Source organism: Sturnus vulgaris, chromosome 9 (genome assembly GCF_052056855.1).
Source record: "Sturnus vulgaris isolate bStuVul1 chromosome 9, bStuVul1.hap1, whole genome shotgun sequence".
NCBI classification, from domain to species: domain Eukaryota; kingdom Metazoa; phylum Chordata; class Aves; order Passeriformes; family Sturnidae; genus Sturnus; species Sturnus vulgaris.
In genome coordinates this window covers 23,763,846-23,784,467 of record NC_142251.1, presented here as the reverse complement: position 1 = coordinate 23,784,467, position 20,622 = coordinate 23,763,846, and the positions used below count along the sequence as shown (strand labels likewise).

The window sequence follows — 20,622 nt, the reverse complement described above, 5'->3', positions numbered from 1 at the left end:
AAAAGTGAAGGGATGGTACAGTAAATCTAAAAATTATATGTTTTTTTTCAGGTCATAAAAATAAGTAAGGCTTTTTGTTCAAGGAATCATGTACTGAGCATACTGCCTAGGGTTTTGAGGGTTTTAAATTGTCCTTGTTGGTTTCTTCCATTTAGGAAGAAAATATAATAGATATTAAATTACAAGTAAAGCGTTTTTTAATGCAAACCAGAATTTTTAAAAATAACTATTTAAGAGTGCACGACTGCACATAAAGCATCATCTGGTGTCATGAGAAATATTAAAACTCCATCTGTTACTCAGCTTTTGTCTAAGAAAGAACTGGTGAGGGATTTTTGGAGCCTTATTTTCCAGGCTATTAAAAAGGTGCCCTCAATATTTAGCTCATTCATAAATTGCAGTGACATCCTAGCTTTGTGTTTCAGCTGGGGGAGAAATAAATCTGTTAATTATGTTCATCTGTTTTTGTCTAAACTTTGTCATAGTGATGGACCATGCAGTTCTAACCCTTAATATCAGATCGTATTTTTGTGGAGAATAGTTAATCTCCTGCCACTTAGCAACTTTCATATTTTGCCTTTACTCAAGATTTTTTGTGGCTTGTTTATTTTTTTTATGCTAGACAAAATTAGGGAGGAAATGGGAAAGTAATTGCTTTCCCTAGGTGTTTAATGGGAAAGTACATTATACTCCTTGGCTAAGTCACAGGAATGTGGAGGATAGCATTGAAATTTATTCCACCTGCATGATGTCATCTGCTATCCTCATAGTATTGCTATAATCCCTGTAGGAACTCATCAAACATTTCAAAGGAATTAACAGTGCTTGGGAGCTCTTATTTAGAGGCTCACTTCAGACTTCAGAGCTCTGATTTCCAGATGGATGCTCACGTTTGAAAACTTCTTTTTTTTTTTATGCCACTGATCTCTTTGACATGATGGCTCCTCCATTTTTTCTGTGGTGTTTGCTTCCATTAATGTACTTCTAGAGTGTGGTCAGACTCCCTTAAAACTTACATTTCTTCCCTCCAGTGTAAAGTGATCCACTGTTTGGAGTTGCTCACCTGCTTCTCATACAAAGTTTGTAAAAGGTTTTTTTGTTTTGTATTATGTTCCCTACACTTGCACTCTGCCTTTCTGTAATTCTCTGTAATTATTTTTATGAAATGTGCACTTACGTTTTGTGTTTGTTCTTGCTGAAATGTGAGCTGTCCTAGATGCTTGTTCTTTTTAACAACAAAACAAAAACTTCTTCATCTTGACTGCTTTCTTTTCATCAGTGATGCTGGAAACTTTCTTTGCATTCAGAATTTGTGCCAGAGCAGATGGTGAATGGTGGGCTTTTTCTGAAGTAATGTCAGCTAAAATAACTTGTACTGCTGGCAGTTCTTCCCTGTAACAGGGTTTTTGCTTGATTGGCACACTCTCTCTTAGGAAGAACTGACTTATTTATTGAATTTTTATTGTGAAGGCATGATCTCATTATTCTGGACCTGGAATTGTTTGTAGCAAGTCATTTTCCTCAGAAAAATTTTTTAAAAATGTTTTTTGCTTTTTTTTTTTTTAATACCTGTGGCATCTTTTATTAGTCTGGATTGATGTTTTGGAAAATTAAGCTAGTGGTGGTGGCTCTTGCTATCTGGTTCCCCAGCAGTTAATGTAGCAAACTGTTCAGCATGACTTCTCAGAACCTGCAGGTCTCCCTGCAGGCTTCACTTCCAAGCATAATCTCCTGTATAGCAGAACAACTTCTGTTTTTTATCTAGGAAAGTTTGGTGTTTGAGGTGGATCAGTCTTTGAAATAGAAGTTTGTATTTCTGTACCACACAGGGTGTGAGGTAATGCTGAGAGAGAATCTTAAGCTGATATTCTGAACGTTCTTTGTTACTTGTGTAAATTTGGCATTTTTGGGGCTTTAGCCTCCTGCTTTTCTAAAGGGCAATGTTAACATGGAGTCCAGTGTCGTTTGGTGGAAGCTTAGAAGGTGGGTCTCACCTTTTACATACAATGAAATTGAATTTTGGACTATGCATTTCTGTAACTAGGATATGTGAAGCATTCAACTGTTAGTGTAGCTCAAGATGTAAAGATCAGAACAGAGCAGTTATCTGCACCTAGGGCAGGACAGGAAGAATTTGCTTATTCTGTGAGTACCTGATAAAGCTGGCTGTGGGCAACTTCCAAGCTAAACTCTTCCAAGCTGAGGGCATGCTTTGTATTGACTGTGTGCACTTGCAAATAATGTTTGTTTATCCATTACAATAATAGTCATGGTGATGCTGGTTTTACTCATCTTTGTGCTTTTATCCTTGAGTTCTCATAGCTTTAATATGAAAGAAAGAAATAGCATGAAAGGCTGTGGAGTTCTGTAGGGTAATTTCCTCTGAGTTCTGAGTGTCCTGGCTGGTCAGGAGCTGTGATTCAGGGTGCTGGAAACTTGTGTTCAATAGACAAGAACTGCATAGCACTGCAGTAGGCTTTGTAGAATTTTTTTTGTCTTTCCTAATTGCTGGAAAGCTCTCCTGTTTTCAGCTTGGGATTTCTTTTAGCATTCAGGACTGCTGAAGCTTGGGAGCTTCTTTTGTCTTTGGTTTTTGCTGCTAGTAATGAAATGTGTCATTGATCATCTGCACTCATAAGCAGCCAGAGCTACTGTTGGCATTTCTTTCTCTTGCAGTTCAGTGAACAGGCAGGTGCAAGAGCTCTTGTGGGATTGAGCTGATGGCCTTCCCAGAGAGTCTGGAGCTACACCTGGATGATCAGTATAGTTAGTGAGGACTTCACTGGAGGCATTTCACTTATAACAAACTCCAGTGTAAATTTCTGTGGTGTATTCAAACTCTGCAAGTAAGAAATTCTATGTAAATTTTCAGTGCTTCTGAATTGAGTGATGTTTTTCCTCCAAACTGACAAAAGTAACATCCCTCTTACCATTGTACACTGCCAGGCTTTACAGCAATATCTGGGTAAAAGTGCCCTGAGTAAACATATGAGAATATCAATAATTAAAGTAAATGCATAACATTTCAGTTACAACAAATACATTTCATAATCCGAACAGAAACCAAGTAATTAAAAACGAGTCCTTGTGTAAACCACAGTACAAGCATGCCTAATCTCAGAAGAATTGGAGACTGGTTCAACACCCCTAAGGTCATCAGCATTTTTTGGTCAGTATCAGATTTGGGGAATTAATTAATCAAAGGATGTTACTGTTATTGCCCTCAAAATCTTTTGAGTTGGGTATAATCACTGTAATTTTTTTTGTTAACTGAGAGGTTGTTTAACCACCTCTGGTGTATTTTCAAAGGAATAGTGTGTAGTAGAAACAAACGGAATTACTAAATTATGGCACTTCACAGACTGAGCCATTGGAGAAGAAGCAGTTGAGGCAGAAATAGTTAACATGGTGTGTGCCTGTATTTTATATAAAAGACTTAAGGAAATTGAAATGCTTCTGTGTGAGTAGGTAAATCCACAGGATCCTATAATTGATCATGAGGAATTTGTGATTCAGTGCCAAAATTCAAAATGACTGTTTAGAAGCATATGGTGGAGTTGGATGTTGTCTCTTGATGTTCAGATAAATAGTACTTTTAAAAAGAAATATAAACTTAATGTAGCATTAATATTAGAGATGGAAGAGAGATACCTACTTATCCACATCAGCAATTTTCTGTGTCATGTCCTAATCTCATTAAAATGTTGGAGGGCAGTGAGATTGAGGGAGCAGTCAGCAAAACAATGAACTCTTTGGAATATTTGAAACAGGCTCTGAAGTGCTGCATAATTTTGTGCAGCCTGTGCATAAATTGGTCATTATTCCCCATATGAGTGCAACACCAGCCTGCCTACACCCCCACTCCCCTGTGCAGGCTGAGCAGCATTCTGTGAATTCCCTCTGTGCATCCTATTCAGTTTTTAACCAGCAAGAGGAGGTGAGGGAAACTGTAATAATGTAGAATCATAAAGTGACATAAATTTGCATGAGGACAGATGCTTTTCCCTAGATAATACTTCAGGTAGATACTTGTTTTTATTGGGTTTGTAAATTATTTTTCACCATAAGTATGCTTCTCTGTAAATAATTCAGACATGCCCATGAGGTCCTTGGTCCATTAGGGTTAAGGGCCAAGACATGACCATGAACTAAAAAAATCCTTTAGCTGGAGAAATGGATGTTTCTCCAGAGCAGTCTGTCAGCAACCTTACACTGCTCTGGGGTAGCAGACAAGAAGGCTTTTTGTGTCTGTGTTACTCTAATGAGAGTGGATAAAATGCAACCAAGTTTCCTAAGAACTGTTACTGTATTTTATATTCAAGGCCCACACAACAGTTACAGTGGTTGGCATTTCATTGCCTCAGTTGTGTTTCAAATATTAAATTGCTTTCCCTTAAAGAGTTTTAGTGTAAATAGTGAAGCTGATACAGACCAAGAAAAATCACATACAAATGCTGCTTTCAAGAAAATGTGTTAGGTTGAACAATGGTGCACTCGTTTTCTTTGGGATTGTAAATCATGTACATCTGTGCCAAGATATCTGACTGTTGTACTGCATTACACAATAGAGCTGCCTGTTTTGTTCCCTGTAATAGGTTTTCTTTTATGTTGAGGCTAAGAACTGCAAATTCAAGTAAAGACAGGGATGTTGTATAATCAGTCATGCCTCAGGAATTAGGCATTGCTGTGTGGCACCAGTGTGCTGCTGAACAAGAGAGAGCAAGACCTGGAACCTGGAGACCAGGAGCTTTGCCCCTGTGTGAGGGGCCTGGAGTCACTGCTGTGTGTAAAACTCAACTGTGTGTAAAACTCAGCTGTGTCAGTGCTCAGTGTGCTCATGGCACTGTTGGCAGGTCCTTGAGAGGTTTGAATGGAGGAGTGCCAAATATGAGAAGCCAAAGCATTTCTGAGTATACATTTAATGAGAGCTTTAGACCTCCAGGAAGCTTTACTTGGAAGGGCTAGAGAGCCTCAGACATGCTTGGAATGAGTTCTGAGATGACCTCCTAGACCTGTCTTGATCCAAAGCTGCATGACAGGAGTGTATTTGCCAGCCCTAGGGGTATCCCCTGAGAAACTCATCTGCCATCCACACTGCACTAGGACTGGGATCCCTTCTGAATGTTTCAGAAGTCACTCTCATTTGGATACATAGCCCTAAATAAAATTGCCTAGGACACTTCATTTGTGTTCTTTGGATTGCATGTCCACCTTTACTTGAGTCCTGTATCAGATTCTGCTTAGATTCATTTGTGTTTTTCAGGTCTTTGCGTTTGTGTGTAATCAAAATTTTATAGGGTGTTTCTCAGTGATACCAGGTGAACCTGAGCTACAGATTTTTATACTTTGTACTAATTGTTCTGAATAATCAGACATCATGCACTGCACAAACTTATTTCAAACATCTGGGTCAGCACCTTTCCCTCTACAAATTATCTCCAAACATCTAATCAATGCCTAACAGCTGCATCTTCACCTCACAATTCTGGGGAAAGAGCAAGTCTGCTGTTTATGGAGTAGTGAAGGTGGTGTAAAGGTCTTGCAGACCCAGCAGAAATGAACATGTGTGAGATGAGGGATCAAAAAATAATTCACTTTAACATGCCTTCTTCTCCCTGCAGGTTATGGGTAGCCATTCTTGTGTCTTGGAATTAGAGTTTTAACAAAGTTTTGAAGGTTGCTAGCACACTTTGCAATTCATGATACAGCAACTATATCAAAATTACAATTAAAGAATTTAATGATCATCTGAGTAATTTGTGTAGCTGATGTGAGAACTGAGTCAAGATTTCCTTCCTGGGTTGGTTTTGAGATTATACCATTGTCCTGAGGCCATGTGACACTTTACTACTTGTTTGCTCATAATAGAGTAAGGTAGAAGTCATTATTTGTGGAAACAAGTTTTCTGCTTTTTCTGCATGGAGTACTTCTATGTAACTTAGTATCACAGTCATACCTTCTGAGCTTGGAAAGTAGGATAGCTTGTTACCTTAGCAATATCCATAGGAACTGCCTCAGAGCCCAGGCTCATGTACATGCTTTTACTACTACTTAGTTAAGTCAGAGCACACGCTCCTTTATGATTAGTTTCTAATTATTTTTATACATTCTGTGCTTAGTCCTTATTGTTGCCCTCTTTGAACACACATGAGGACTGTTGTTTCAATTTGTGGACTTTGTTCTGGTGGTGTTCTTTTAAAGGCCCATTTTCTTTCCTTTTTCTTGCAGCTGTGGGTTTATTTTGTTGTTCAGTTGAGGTTTTTCCCCTTCTGTTGAATTATTTCAGTATTTGGCTGGGAGTGTGTGATACCAGAGGGTATCTCAATGTGGCAGATTTTGTTCACAGGTACACAGTTATTACAGCAGTGTGGCATGGGCAGGTGTTCTTCAGTTAGAATATATAAAGCAAAGATAGTCTTTTCAAAGCATGTTAAACCTGCAGAACTCAGAACTGAAACCAAGCTTTAGAGGCAAACGTTGATGAAATGATGAGGCAAGAGAAATTTCTTAGCCTTTTGGGGGATGGACTATAAAGCGATGTCATTGGGGACTACTTCCAGCTAGTGCAACATAACTAATGAGAAGATCCAGTTAGAACAGCAAAATAGGACATATTTTTAAGCTTTTTTGGCAGTTCCTTCTTGTACCATTTAAGAAGATGATTAATTAAGAGTGACTATATTTAAGTCTCAAAATTGGTGAGATTTTAGTGTTCCATCTAAATCCAGGTGTTAATCTACCTGTGTCATAGTGTTGCTGTTGAATCAGCATCCTTACTTCTAGGATGTCTGTAGGCAAAGTCCTGATTTCCTCATGTTTGCTGCTGATGGTTCTGGGTAACAAACAGTGTGTTGAGCACAGGCTTTCCTGTTAGCTAAGTGGCTGGAAAGGCCATCTAATGAACTGTGCATTAGTTCTGGCTCACTCACCTGGCATTTGGGCAGTGCTGCTCATTCCTGCTGGAATATACCTGTGACTGCAGGCTGCTGAGCTGCCATCTGGAGCTGGATTGGTGTTTGCACTGAGCAATATGCTACTGCTGACACCACCTGCATCACTGCTGCTGCAAGGGTGGGTCGTGGCTCTTTATTCATCTCAAACTCAGCTGAGCTGAGGGAGTTAAGGGGAGATGTGTGTGTGTGCATGTAGGCAGGCACTGAATGGTGCTTTGGCTGGTTTAATTCTCATTCACCACTTTTTGTGTTGCCCCTCTTTGTTCCCAAAAGGCTTGTGGGATTTTCTGGAGGATTTTAGTTTGGGATTTTTCTAAGTAACGCCTCATGCAAATGGGACTTAAAACTTACCGCTGAAGAAGGTCATCTGGTAAAAATAAATCTGGTTCCTTACCTTTGTGAATCAATAAATGTGTAGCCTGAATGCAAATTTCTTGGAGAGACAAACATTTTGATTTTCTTTTAAAATGTAAAAGGCTAATATTGGATCTATGCATCTGTATACTTAACTATTTTAAATAATGAAGGTTTGTTCCAATGTACTTAAAATGTCAAATTTATCTAAGGCAGTTGGTAAATTGAAAGAAATTTATAAATAACTTTGAGAACAATTGCATTTTTTACAAATACATAATTTAATTAGCTGGCCTGTTGTTATAAATGACCTAGACCCCAAATGGGAATGAGTTATAGAAGTTTTACTGAGAACACAAAAAAAAAAAAAAATCAGTGAAGCAAAAGGGACAGCACTGGGAGCGTGGCAAAATGGCAGAGGCTCATGCACAAAACGGCAGCTTCACCTTTTATACCCTGATATTGCATCAGCTTGATGCATATTTAGTTTTGGTTTTACATAGTCCCGCCCCATGTCACTCTTTTTGGCACCAATGTAGTTTTGTCACTGTCGTTATCAGGGTCCTCACTGGATGAAGTTCTGCTCCTTTTGGGTTGTGTTTTAAAAGTTTGGCTAGCAACAGTCTGTCCAATGGAAACTCATAAACCCACATTACAACACATGAAGCCAAACTACTCTTGTGAAAAGCAATTTCACAACTAGGCTATTGTAACAACATTCACCACTTTATAACATATATTATTATCTTAATGTTAGCATTATAATATCAATTCATATCATACTTTGCAATAGCCAAGTCCCACTAACTTGTTTTTCACACCTATAAAACTGTTGGTTAAACTTTATACAGCATGAATATTAACAAAGCATTTTGTTTCATCAAAGTTTTTATTTCATCTTATATTTCCATTGCATTTAGCACATTAAGGTTTAGGAAGTCCAACTATTCAGCTGGTTTGCTGCTTTAAGAAACTTAGGATGTATTTTTGGAATTTAAATCTCTTCCTTTCTGTCTCTCCATAAAGATATATGAGTAGGTTTTGTGCATGAGCAACAGATATGCTTTTAAAATTCAGTTCATGTGTGAAGGAAAACGTGGTGTGACTAAGCAAAGTGACATAGTGATGTGATAAGTTTGCTTGTAGTTAACTGTCAGTCTACTGGCTGTAAATTCATAGTACTTTTAATTTAGAATTTTGTTAAAAATTCTACGTTTCTTCATATAAATAACGGGTTTTGTCTCTTTAATTGCCTGAGCCTCCTCCTGGAAGTGAGGTGGGTGTTTGCTCGTGCCCTCCCTGGCCTGGAGACAAGTGCAGCTCTTGATTTACACGTGTGTGATTTTGGGTGGCTTGGTGCTGCCGTTTTGAGGAGGCACAGAAAAAGCACTGCCTGCCTTTCACTCCCTAGGAGCAGTAATTTGAGGGTTTAATTTCCCTGGCCAGCAATTTTCATAAAAGTTGACAAAGGCAATAACTTTTCTCCAGGTTTTATTGAAATTGGGAAGTAGTTTCAAACCATACTGTGGGAGAAGGGAGGGAATGTTACTCAAGCAGACTGAGAAGAGCTCTGTTTCCTGAGGTGGGGAAAAAGCCAACTCTGCTTTTGCTTTAGCACAGGAGCCTTGTGGATGCTTTATGCAGCACTGTTCATCAGCCCTACTTCCCAGTTACCTCTGGTGTGAATCAGGCAAACAGATTTACATCTAACTGAAATAAGAATGGAATACAGTCATCATTAAAGCAGATAACCTGCCTGGTTAGTTGTGTTTTATCGTGATTGCTAACTAAAACAGAAGACCTGTGGATAGAGAGGGCTTTATGATGCCTTAAGACAAATATTTTGTAGCTAATAATACACAGAAGATATTATAATATACAGAACATATGCAGCTACCTCATATGGGTCTATAAAAGCCATTCTGTTTTAAGGTGATACTGTGTGCTGTAGCAAACAATGATTTTTATAGTAGCTTTCACATATATAATTGTCTGGAAAATTATGCCAAGAAAAAACTTACAAAAAATATCTGGACATGAACAGCAGGTGAAATGCAGATTAAAGCAGTAAAATACATATTAAAATCCTAAATGGATTTTAATAATGTCATAGAAATTAAAATCTAAAGGGACTCTGAACTGCCCGAGTGGTACATTTAGTTTTTAAAGGGTAGGTTTATGGCTGGCTCTGATTTCAAAGGTGAAGTTTTAATAAGTAAATCAACTTTCTTGTTCATAGCTGAAATATTTTGAAAACTGTGTTTGCTGGTTTGTTAGAGTTTCCATTCAGAATAATGAAAGTGCCTAATCAGGCAGTTTGCTCACCTAAGGTGAGCTAAATATTTAATACGGGTGCTTGCATGTCTGTGTTATTGTACTGCACAACAAAACCACAGATTCAATATGTCTCTTATATTCCTTCCCCTGGCAGGGCTCAGCAAGACTCTTAATGTCCTTTTATTTTCTTCTCTGGAAAGCTGCCTGCACTTGGCTTGTAATACCAAACACTGTAAATTGTAATCCTTTCAAATACGAATGTAGGTATTAGATAATTTTAAAGAATGAGTATCATAACAGTAATCCATATGCAGGGAACATTTCATTTTTTGCAGTACACAGAAAATATTTTCAACTATTATTTTATTACTCCTTTATATGGAGCTGAGAGAAACAGAATAGAAAAGGTAATAAGTATTCAACATCCTCCAGGTTAAGATCCAGAATGGATTAAAGTTAAACACTAGGATAGTGTTACCAGTATACTAATATTTGTGAAAGTTCTCAGTTATGAATAAAAATCATACCTTTAAGGAAATAATGTAACTTTTTCTGATGCCTCTGCTAAGTGGAATGGAAGTGATTGATTAACCTGACATTTAGTCTTTGGCATGCTTCAGGGAGTTTCTGCCATATGTTCAGTAAAGTGATGTTTCTTTAGTGAAGTCATATTTAAACTATGGTAAAATGCATAGAAATGTATTGATACTTAATAAATGTGGCATGACTAAAGAGTGTTCACAGCTTATGGTTTTTTCCCCTTCCTCCCCTCTCTTTTTCTTTTTTCTCCTTTAAACAAAAGACTGACTTTGGCTCAAATAGGCTTGGCCAGTTTCCTCTCCCATCATATTCCCCAGAAGGAAGCTAAATTAATTCTGTCCATAAGAAGATTAAAAGCTGATGGGGTGGGCAGATGTTTTATTTTCTCAGGGGTGAAGGAAGTAGCATGAGCTTCTCTGGCAAGTCTGAAGATAATGGTGGTGGGAGGGAATGTTTTGCTTCTAGTTAAATTGCAGAAAGGCATTTATAACTTTCTGTAATACATTTCATGTGCTCTTTGACATTATCTTGATGGAAAAATAAAGATGTATTTTGAGTTTATGTATTAGTAGTTCATTTACTCCAGCACTGATGTGTAATGAATCTGTTATGCTTCAGGGTAAATTTAGGTGTTACTGTGAATTTTATTTGCTTTTTACTTCTTTGTTTTTCACTTTTAAATGTTTAAAACTCAGAACTTTCCTACATTATTTATATCTTGGTTCATTTTACTTAGTTAAGCTTTCAGTTCTTTTGCCTAATATTCTAGTATTTTTCTTTTCTGTTGATAAAGCCCTGGCTGCAGGGCCAAGCAGCCCCAAGCTGCTGTAGGAGAAACTCAGGTTTCTGGAGTTTGCTCACACAAAAGATTATTAAAAAAAAATAGCTGTGTAAAGATTTGTGGTGAAAAAAGCCCTCCCCATGTCTGAAACATGACCATGGTTCTTCTGCCATGGTCACCTTGGTGTCTGTCAGTCCGTGCCCTTCAGGGACTTGAAGACCTTGTGGAACTTCTTTCCAGATTTCTGTTATAGCTCCTGAGCTCCCCAAAGCAGGAATTGTTTAAATGGGTTAAAATCTTAATTCATATTTCATTTGTAATGAAACACATCAGGACTTTCCAGGGTGGAGCTGTTGCCATGTGAGCATGGCTGGGAGTCATTAGGAAGTTAAGAGTCTTCAATACTTGTCATGTTTTCCTGTTAAAGCAAGTACTTCATAGATCTGCCATTCACAAATAACCTTTTCTCCTTAATACAATGGATGATGCAATCTAAAATGGCAATATACAGGTATTCCTTAAGGCTATATCTAGATCAAGGCACTCAAGCAAATTAAAGCAAATTACCAAAGTGTTCAACATCAACATTCATAAGTTATAATGCATTAAATTGCCATTGGCTGGTGATGTCTTTAGGAATAAAATTAGTTTAGGGAGCTGTATGTATAGTTTAATTTCCTTGGTTTACAGTGAGTGAAGGCCAATTTACTTCTGCATTGGAAAACTCACGTGGGAATTCAGTGCATTTAAATTAATGTGTTTTGACTTCTCACCTTTCCTTGAATCTTGATAAACCTTCAGATCTTTGTTGGCCCCAGTTTGGGAGCAGCTTTCCCAGATTGTCATCTATGATTCCTGCTCCTCTGAGGTCCCATTTCCTAGTGCTGTGTGTAGCTTACATGGGATTACAGATTTGATCTGTACCAGAGCCACAAAGAAAATTCAATTGCTGTCTTTCACTCCTGGCAGTAATGGCTGGATTATACAGAGCCCCAATAGTATTTATTAACTAACCTGCAAAGCCTGCATGTTTTCCACAATGCACAGTTCAGGATCCTCTGGATCTCATGCACATCCAGCAGTAAATTCAGTACCTTCTAAGGTTTTCTTAATGCCCTTGTTCTGTGTTTATATATGTATATATAGAGAGAGTTAAGAATTGTAAAGATATTTTTAACTTTTGGGTTTATTTTGGTTGGCAAGCACAAGGGTAATTTGTTTTGCTTTCAGTTTTATGTTTGGGATGTTTAAGTTGAGAAAGGAATAGGAAATTAAATTGCTGTGGATGCTTAATAGACTGTTTATTTTTGGGCATACTCAGTGCTTTCACACTTTACTTCAATTGTCATTATACAAGAAAAAGCACTCATTTCCAGTACTTAAACTGATGAATTGAAGCCTACCACTTAAAATTTGTCCACTTATTTACTTACATAAGCTCCTTAGGGCAGAATATTTTCTCTTTTAAGTGCTTGTCCTGCCTGTGTATTTCCCCTGAGCACGATTTTGTGGGTTTTGCATCTTTTATCTCCTCGTTTGATAGAAAGAGATGTACTGTATAATACTTACTGAGGTGTTCCAACTTACAAAGTTTGTAATTACTGTCCATTATTCTAAAGGAGTTCTAGCAGGTTTAAAAAATATTTTTCAGTTGGCAGCAGTAGAATGAAAGTACTGATAATTTCTTCTCCCATTCTGCATGTGTGGAGGATGGTACAGTCCTAGATCCCTATAGTTGAATCTATGTAGGCGAATTTCTGTCTTCTGCTCTTATATTTTTCAGTTAATGGGGAAACTTGGGTAGTTTTTCTGTGACTTGTTGGTTAAGTTTTACAGGGAGTATTAATAATAAAAGGTCCTAATCAATATTTATTTATACTTACTGGTTTTCTATGAAACAAGTAATTTTGATTTGGTCTAATATCATCTGATGCTACTTTAGTAAAGAGTTGGTCTGCAATCTAAAGGACTAAAACTTACTAGTAAGCTTTGAAAATGTTGTATAGAAAATTCAGAAACTGTAGTTTGGTATTAGAAACAGACATTTGTGTCATCTCTGAGTTATAAAGAATTTGTTTTTAGGGAGTTAATGTTCACTTGTTTAAAAGGACTAGTTAGAAATTTCTGTGAGAGTGAATGTTTAATGTGTTTTTGAGGTGTTTGGGTGAGGAGGGAAATTGTTATAGGGTTTGTATAGAAAATGCTTAGTTTTTCATATTGCATCTTGCAAAGACTCACTTCTAGTGGGTTACAGCATATCTCTGACAACTTGAGAAAACCTGTACCTGTGAAGAGGTAGTTGTAAAAGGGAAATGGGATGACAAGAAAAGAAAGCCTTATTGACAGTTGGATTTTTTTTTTTTTTTTTTGACTTCCCAAATGCCAGGACAAACACATTCTTATCTGTATTGGCCACTGAACCAAACAAAATGCCAAATGTTTTAGTTGGCCGTGGTGGGAGGCAGCTTTTTTTTCTATGGCAACACATCTCATTGTCATCATTTTTCACTTGAAGTAACTGACAAAGCCAGTGTGAAATATGTTCAGCAAATATGTAAAGTTATTTTTGCCCAAGTCTTCAAGTGTCACAAAAAAAAAATGGAAATTGTCCAGCACCTTAGGCTAAACAACTGAATATGATGAAGAGTGTGAGGGCTCATATGAACCTGGTGAGATTCAACAAAGCCTTTCAAAAAAGTGCAAAAGGTGCTGCTCGTGGGTTAGGGCAGTGACACACTGGCATGGGCACAGACTGGGGCAAGGACTGCATGGAGGGACTTGGGCTCCTGGTGGATGAAAGCTGGACATGAGCCCACAGTGTGCACTCACAGCCCGGAGGGTGACCTGAGTCCTGGGCTTTGTGGAAAGAGGGGCAGCCAGAGGTCAAGGGAGGGGATTGTTCCCTGTGAGACCCCACCCGCAGTGCAGCCCCCAGCTCTGGAATGCTGAGCACACGACACACGTGGGGGTCAGAGCAGCTCCAGAGGAGGCCATGAAGGTGCCTGTGGGGCTGGAGCTCCTGTGCTCCAAGCACAGGCTTCCTCACAGGGTTTACAGAAAACAGAGAGAATTTTGACAAGGGCACATAGTCATAGGACAAGGGAGAACAGTTTAAACTAAGAGGGGTGATTTAAATTAAATGTCAGGAAGAAATTCTTTCCTGTGAGGGTGGTGGGGCACTGGAACAGGATGCCCAGACAACCTGTGGAAGAAATGTCCATCCTTTCAGAGTGTGACTATTGTCCAACTGCAATTGATGTTAAATTTAAACTGGATCATAATTGTATGTGCTGACATGGCTGCACTTGGAACTGGAGCAGAACAACTTTGCAATGTCCTAGCCAGGATATGTCAGCATGGACTGCTTGCTGCAATCCCATTGTTGTGAGAAAAAACAAACAAACAAACAACACTTAATGCTCCTGATCATCTGTTTTGTCATGAACATCCTATGATTTATCTGTTCTATGAGTAAATCAGGGTCTGATGAATTCGAGGACTATGTTAGTGCTTCAGGTGCTAATACTCATAAGTCCAGGAGAATATTGTGATAAGAAATGGGGAGAAAAACATTCTATTCCATGTAAAATATTTTACAATGGAAAAAAAATTAATACAAGATTCATAGGTGTTTTTTTCTCACAGAATTGGAGAAGGTAAAACATTAATATTTGACTGGTTGTCATAAGGAGTCTTACAGGCAAAACAAAAGTAGTGTTTCATAAACCTCTCAATTTATGCAATGTATGCAGAAGATGCTACTTAACAAAACTGTGCTCATGGGTGTAAATTTTTTTAATGAATAGGAGGATGGGTAGGGAAGAAATGTCATTATGTAGTTTATTCTAGTTTTTCCATTCCACTCTGCTAGCATGAAATTTGAACAATAAATCATTCAAACTGCTTAACTTCTACTAGTAGAAAATATGGAAATAGTGGAAGGGGAAAAAAAATTAAAAAGTTACAGGGATCCAGGCAGGGCACTTCTTAATGACTAGGACAGCATTATATTTCATTCAGGCTTAGAGCCTCCAAATTATTGTCACAGGACTGTCATTCCTTTATTAACATTAATGGAAGCTGGATATCTGAAGTTGTTTGCAGCATCCATTTCTCAACTGAATTTTGGTTAGAAAAAAATCATACCTTTGATGGATGTAGCAAAGAGATTTGCCTGCTTTTTAAAAAGGTGGTAATTTACAGCTGGATAGCTTTTAATTTTTGTAAAGTAGAAGAATTGTGATTATCTGTCATTGTTGCCCTAAGGTTTTTTTTTTTTTACCATTTTGAGAATTCGGGGAAAACATTAGGTTTTTCAATTAATGTGGAAAACATCCAAAATAGTTCAATCATGTAAAATTTGATCAAATAATAAAAGCAAACTGATGCATCAAGTTTTAAAAGAAGACAGAATTTTGTCATGACATAAATAAAGGTATTATTGAAGATACTTTACTGTTGAAGATACACCTATATATTAACAATGTGATTTATGGGGATTTGCTGGATTTTGGTTGGTTTTTCCTTTTCCCCTTTGATATGCCTCACTGTGGGTACAGCATAAGTTTTGTAATTTGCTTTCCGAGCAACAGAGGTGTTAGTTGTTCCCTCAGGTATTTATGAGTTATTTACCTTTAATTTAGGGTGTTGAGTAACATTAAGAGTACCTCTGAATTGTCTCATTTCTTTACAGTTTTGGGACATAAAAATGTTATCCTTTTCTGTACTAAAAACCAGTCAATAAAATACAATATTTTAGATTAGTTAAAGATGATACAATGGGAAATTGGTTCTCTTCATTCAGAAGGCTGGATAATGGAGTTGAATTTTTATGGCAGCAAAAATTGGTGTCTAGGTGGACTTTGGAAGAATGCCTATAAAAGGACTGGCATTTGCATTAAGTAGCAGCACTAAATTTTTGACTGAGTCACAGATGGTACTTTCCAGTGTTTCTTTTTTTGATTTGTCATCTTGTATCAACCTATATGTCAGAGAAAAACAGGTTTAAAATGTGACGTAAATTGATGCTTCTTTTGAAAGTGATGACAGTGACACAAATCCTGAATGAAACCTGCGAGATTGAAGGCTATTCTTATTCTCAAAATAGTTCTTAGGCCCCAGCTTGTTTAAATGCAGGGTATGTTAAATATTTAGGAAAGGCAGTGAAGAAGATTTTAGTTTCCTTCTGTGTCTTGTCTGGTATTTTATTAACAAAGATTTCTTGTGGCAGTTGGTTTATTCTCATTTTAAACTTGAGCCTGACTGAGATGTGGGAATACTTGGCCTTTCCAGAAGAAAAGATGTGGTGGAGTTGTGGTTTTTCAAGAGTGTGGAGAGATTTGGTGGTTTTAGGATGGCATGGATGTTTTAAATTTTTAATTTGATATAAAACTTTAAAAAGTGTTAACAGCAAAAGAACTGGGAATACTTTACCTTTTGAGGACTTTTTTCTGTTGAAAAGATTCCTCTCTTAGATGCTTGCAGGCATGACTTTCTCTTCTGAAATCTGAATTTTCGTCATCTTGGGAAATTTTTAAAGATTTCACACAGTTTTCAGTATCTCAGTATTTTTTAGTTGAATATATTGCAAGACATTATCAAAGCTGGTATCCTTAAAATGTTAGGATGACAAACATGTTTCACACACTTCACTTTCTAATGAGGTAAAGAAAAAGAGACTTCTCCATTATGCCCACACTGAGCATCTGGGAGATCAGAGTGAGTGGTTCACAGAATATTCCTATTAAAGAGCTGAAATGCCACTTATTATTAGCTAAAGCTAAATGGGCTATCAGAAGGTGGAGGCACTGCCCTGTCCTCAGAGCACACTGTGTATTCCTCAGTGCACTTTGGCCTGCACTGAGGTAGAACAGCTTGCAGTGTTTTGTTATTTAAAAAAGTGTATATTGGTTACAAACTGATCAAGATTGCATAAAAATGCCAGTTTCTTCCTCCTTCTCTTTTCTTGAGCAAATGACATCTTGAAGGTCAGCAACAATTCAATCCATCCTTCAGAAAGTTTTTTTTTTTTCCTCCAGCCTTTCCAGGCGAATGAAAGCCCTTTGAGAAAAATCTCATCAAAGATTTTAGCAGTCTTGACTTCTCCACCTTGAACACTGCACAACTTAAGCATTCAAATGGAAACCTTTGAGAGTACATAAAGCTTTAAGCCATGAGTACTCCCTGAGCTGGAGGAACTGTATTTTTTTTTTTTTTTTGAGTGGTAATTCAAGGTTACTGTCTTGGTCAGAACATTTTGACCAAAAGCACAGTCTTGAGAAAAGTGAAGGGAATGGTTCGTACCCTGTGGTTATAGAGCAGTTAGCTCATGAACCAAAATGCATCATTACTATCATTCAGTTAGTGTTATCAGGAAAACTGTCAGATTTAAATGCTTAAGAGAGCTCTTGTAACTGTTGCCATGGCAATATCAGAAAAGCAACGTGGTAGTGTTCATCTATATCCCATATTCAGCTAAATTCCTTTGCAGTCTTTTAACTGTGGAAGGAAGGTACCATATTAACCAGACTCTGTTTCTTTTGAGCTGGAACAAATGAAGGCTGAAATTAACTCTTCGTGTGAAGATGAAACACAAATCCTAGGCACAAGTGATCTAATTTGCTTTGCTCTTGGTTTGCTTGTGTACGATGTGTCAAGTACTCTCTGTGGAGCTACTGATCGTGTGTCATGGCTTGGAATTTGATTCAGGCCTTAATAAAACACATCCACTGCAGTCACAAACTAAAAATTTTGTTAGAAGAATGGATTTGCCTAATGGGTTCCTATTTTCTCTAAGTGCAGAAGTGTGAACACTTGTGACTAGAATTCCAGGTCCTGCTTTCTCATTTGGCCTCACTTTTGTTAACGCTTTTCCCTGCCCTGCATTTCCAACCTGTGTGGTGTTGATCAGCCGTGCATTTTTAGTTTCACTCTTCTGTTTTCTGACATTCAAGCTACTTTTTCACTGACTTGCTGCAAGAAGCTGTTTCCAGAGCCCTCCCCCAGCCTCCTGCCCGGAAAGCCTTTGCCTTCAGTACAAAGCAGAGCCCACGTTCTGTCCTTGCTGACCTACATTTGCACAGTGCAGCATTTCAGGCGGTGCAGCTTCCCTGCCTCCCTCCTTCCCCTGGGCTGCCCATGGAGTGGCTGGGCTTGGGAGGCAGTGCTGGATGGGCTGGAGATGGGATCTGTGGGAATAACAGCCAGTGCCACGTCCAGTACATGTGCTCAGCAAGGGGGGGATACTGTGCCCCGAGTCACATCCTGCCTTGGAAGGACAATCTGAAATGAAAAGGACAATAATGCTCTTCATTGAGAGGTGCAGTTCTCACAGTGTAACTGAGTGATTGGCCAGTCTTTTCTTATTTGTGCTATTCAACAGCAAAAGAGGACTTGAGAAATAGCATCTAAAATTGGGAAAATATGGCAACAACAAGTGATGTGTTTGCAAATCAGTTACAAGCCTGTTCTTCCCAAAAGCACAAATGGAAGAAGTAGTAGCTTCTATATTAGCATCTTCCCTCTCCCTTTCATTTCCTCCTAGGACATTTCCACGCATTGCAATGAGCATTCATTCAAGAGAAAAGGTTTTCTTGCCCTGTGGGATTATGTGTTGGTATTTTAGATTGACGTGTGATTACGGACTGTGTTAACATATCAGGAAAATAAGTGGGAAGAAGGAGGCTGTCTAAAGTAATGGCCTTTAGGTGCTTCCCTCCCCTCCAGTGCCTGATTTAGCCTGGGCTTGCAGACAGTTAATGCATGTCTTAACATGTTGATATATTCTGAAAATATTTTGTAAATGAGGACTGACACGTTTTATATTACTGCACTGCAAGGAAAAGCAGATTCTAAATTGCTGTTCTAGTAAGGTTAACCTGAAAAGCAGTCTGTCTCATCTCTTCTAGATCACTGCCATCCCATAATTTAAGTTTATAAATTTAAGTGAAGATCATAGTGGGCACTGAATTTTCTCTCAGAACAACCACTGATGCTTGGAAGTACCTTGACATGTAATTTTTAAAATTTAGAACAGATTGCTAAATTTACTCATGAAAGATCTTTCAGTGACTGGGGATGGGATCAGTTCCACTACACCAAAAGCTTTAGTTGTGCATTTTGCATTCTTAATTTTATTGGTGTGGGATGTGCAAATATCTCAAAGCACAGATTTAACTGGAGATGTGAAAAGAGCAGTTCTGTTGTTCAATAACAACTTCTTTTTGGTGGGACTTCATTTTGGTCCTATAATATCAATGTGTGAATCTTTATTAAACTGAAAGTTCAATAAATATGGGGAAATGATGGAATTCCATTTTTTGATTTTTGTTACCAGACCAGCTTTTCTAAGATTTTTCTTTGCCATAATAATTGATTGATGATGTCGCAATTTTTTTCTCCCGTCATAACTTTTGAGCCATTTTGACTTTTTATATTTGTTTTCAACCTGAGGCAGACATACAGAGAAAACATTTAAAGCAAGTATTATAAAAACTCTTGTACTTCTATATTCAATGAATAATTATATCTTTTTTTTTACTGCATTGCAGACATGTTAGTTTTAGCTACAAGTTTGTATGCTATTGCTAATGAAAAATGCATTTTTTTCGTGCTGTATGGGGAAAGGAAGTGAGAGAACTTGTCCAAGCTTTTAATGATATAATTAACTATTGCACTATTTTTAACATGAACTGTTTTTTATATTCTAGTAGAGTGAGCAAATAGCTTAAACACAAGCTAGAAAACAGTAAAACATTCAGAGAAAAGAATGTAGAGCGTTCATTCTGTAATTGCATATTTCATCATACAAAATGATTCCCTTTTGTTTCTGAAAGCTTTGCAACAAACTGTGCAAGAAAACAGTACTTGGATGCAAATGTTTTTAGTAGCCTTTGACCATCTTGATAAGGATTCAAGAATGTTTATAACTTACACCCAAACATTAATACAAATTTTAAAAATCATGTTGGACCTTTAAAAGGGCATTAAGAATGGCTTTTTATTTAGCATTCTGGTGCTCCTCACTAGTCCTGTAAGTAGTAGGAGGTTTGGTATGCTGAACTCGTGGGCAGTGTGCCATGCTTCTGCCAGGCTCGGGCAGATCAGCATCGTGCAGGAGCTCCAAAGCCCAGCACCCAAGAGGTGGTTTGGCTGCCAAACTTGATGATTCCAGTGCCAAACTATTTAAGGTTTAGTATTAACCTCTTGGACTACACCCAGGAGCCAGGAACAGCATTTAGGACTAGCCAGAGTTGGTAAAATCGAGTATATCACAGTGGAGCTGGAAAGTGCCAAGGGCTGGGAGCAGCACTGAAGTCCTCTCCAGGAGGCTGGATTGTGTCCTTGGCCAGCACTGCTTGTGGAGAGGCCACTTATGGCATTGCATATCTTCCAAAATTCAGTCCCTGCAGTAGTAGCTGGCTTCCCACACTCGCTCTGGAGTTCTGGAGCTACACTGTGGTGTAGGGCCTGCCTGCAGTGACCTCCAGCCAGGTGCCTTTCAGCTGCATGCCAGCTGGGGCCTGTGTTAGTTAGCTGGGAGCAAGCAGCACACAGAGGGGGGAAAACTGCAATGGGTGCTTAAAGCACACTCCCAAAACATCTGCCCAGGGCAGCTCTCCCACATGAATGCAAACAGGCATCATGTAAACTGAGTGTATGAAGTTTCAATTTAGTTGGAGAAATCTCTGCAGAAGAGTGTTATTACTTTTACAGGTG

The 20,622-nt window shown here is 38.2% G+C and overlaps 1 protein-coding gene across 1 annotated transcript in view; it reads left to right on the top strand.

The window, feature by feature from the left end:
- Nucleotides 1-20,622, top strand: part of CDC73 (cell division cycle 73) — a 101,001-nt gene that overhangs the window by 32,673 nt on the left and 47,706 nt on the right. The gene's annotated exons all lie outside the window — the stretch shown is intronic.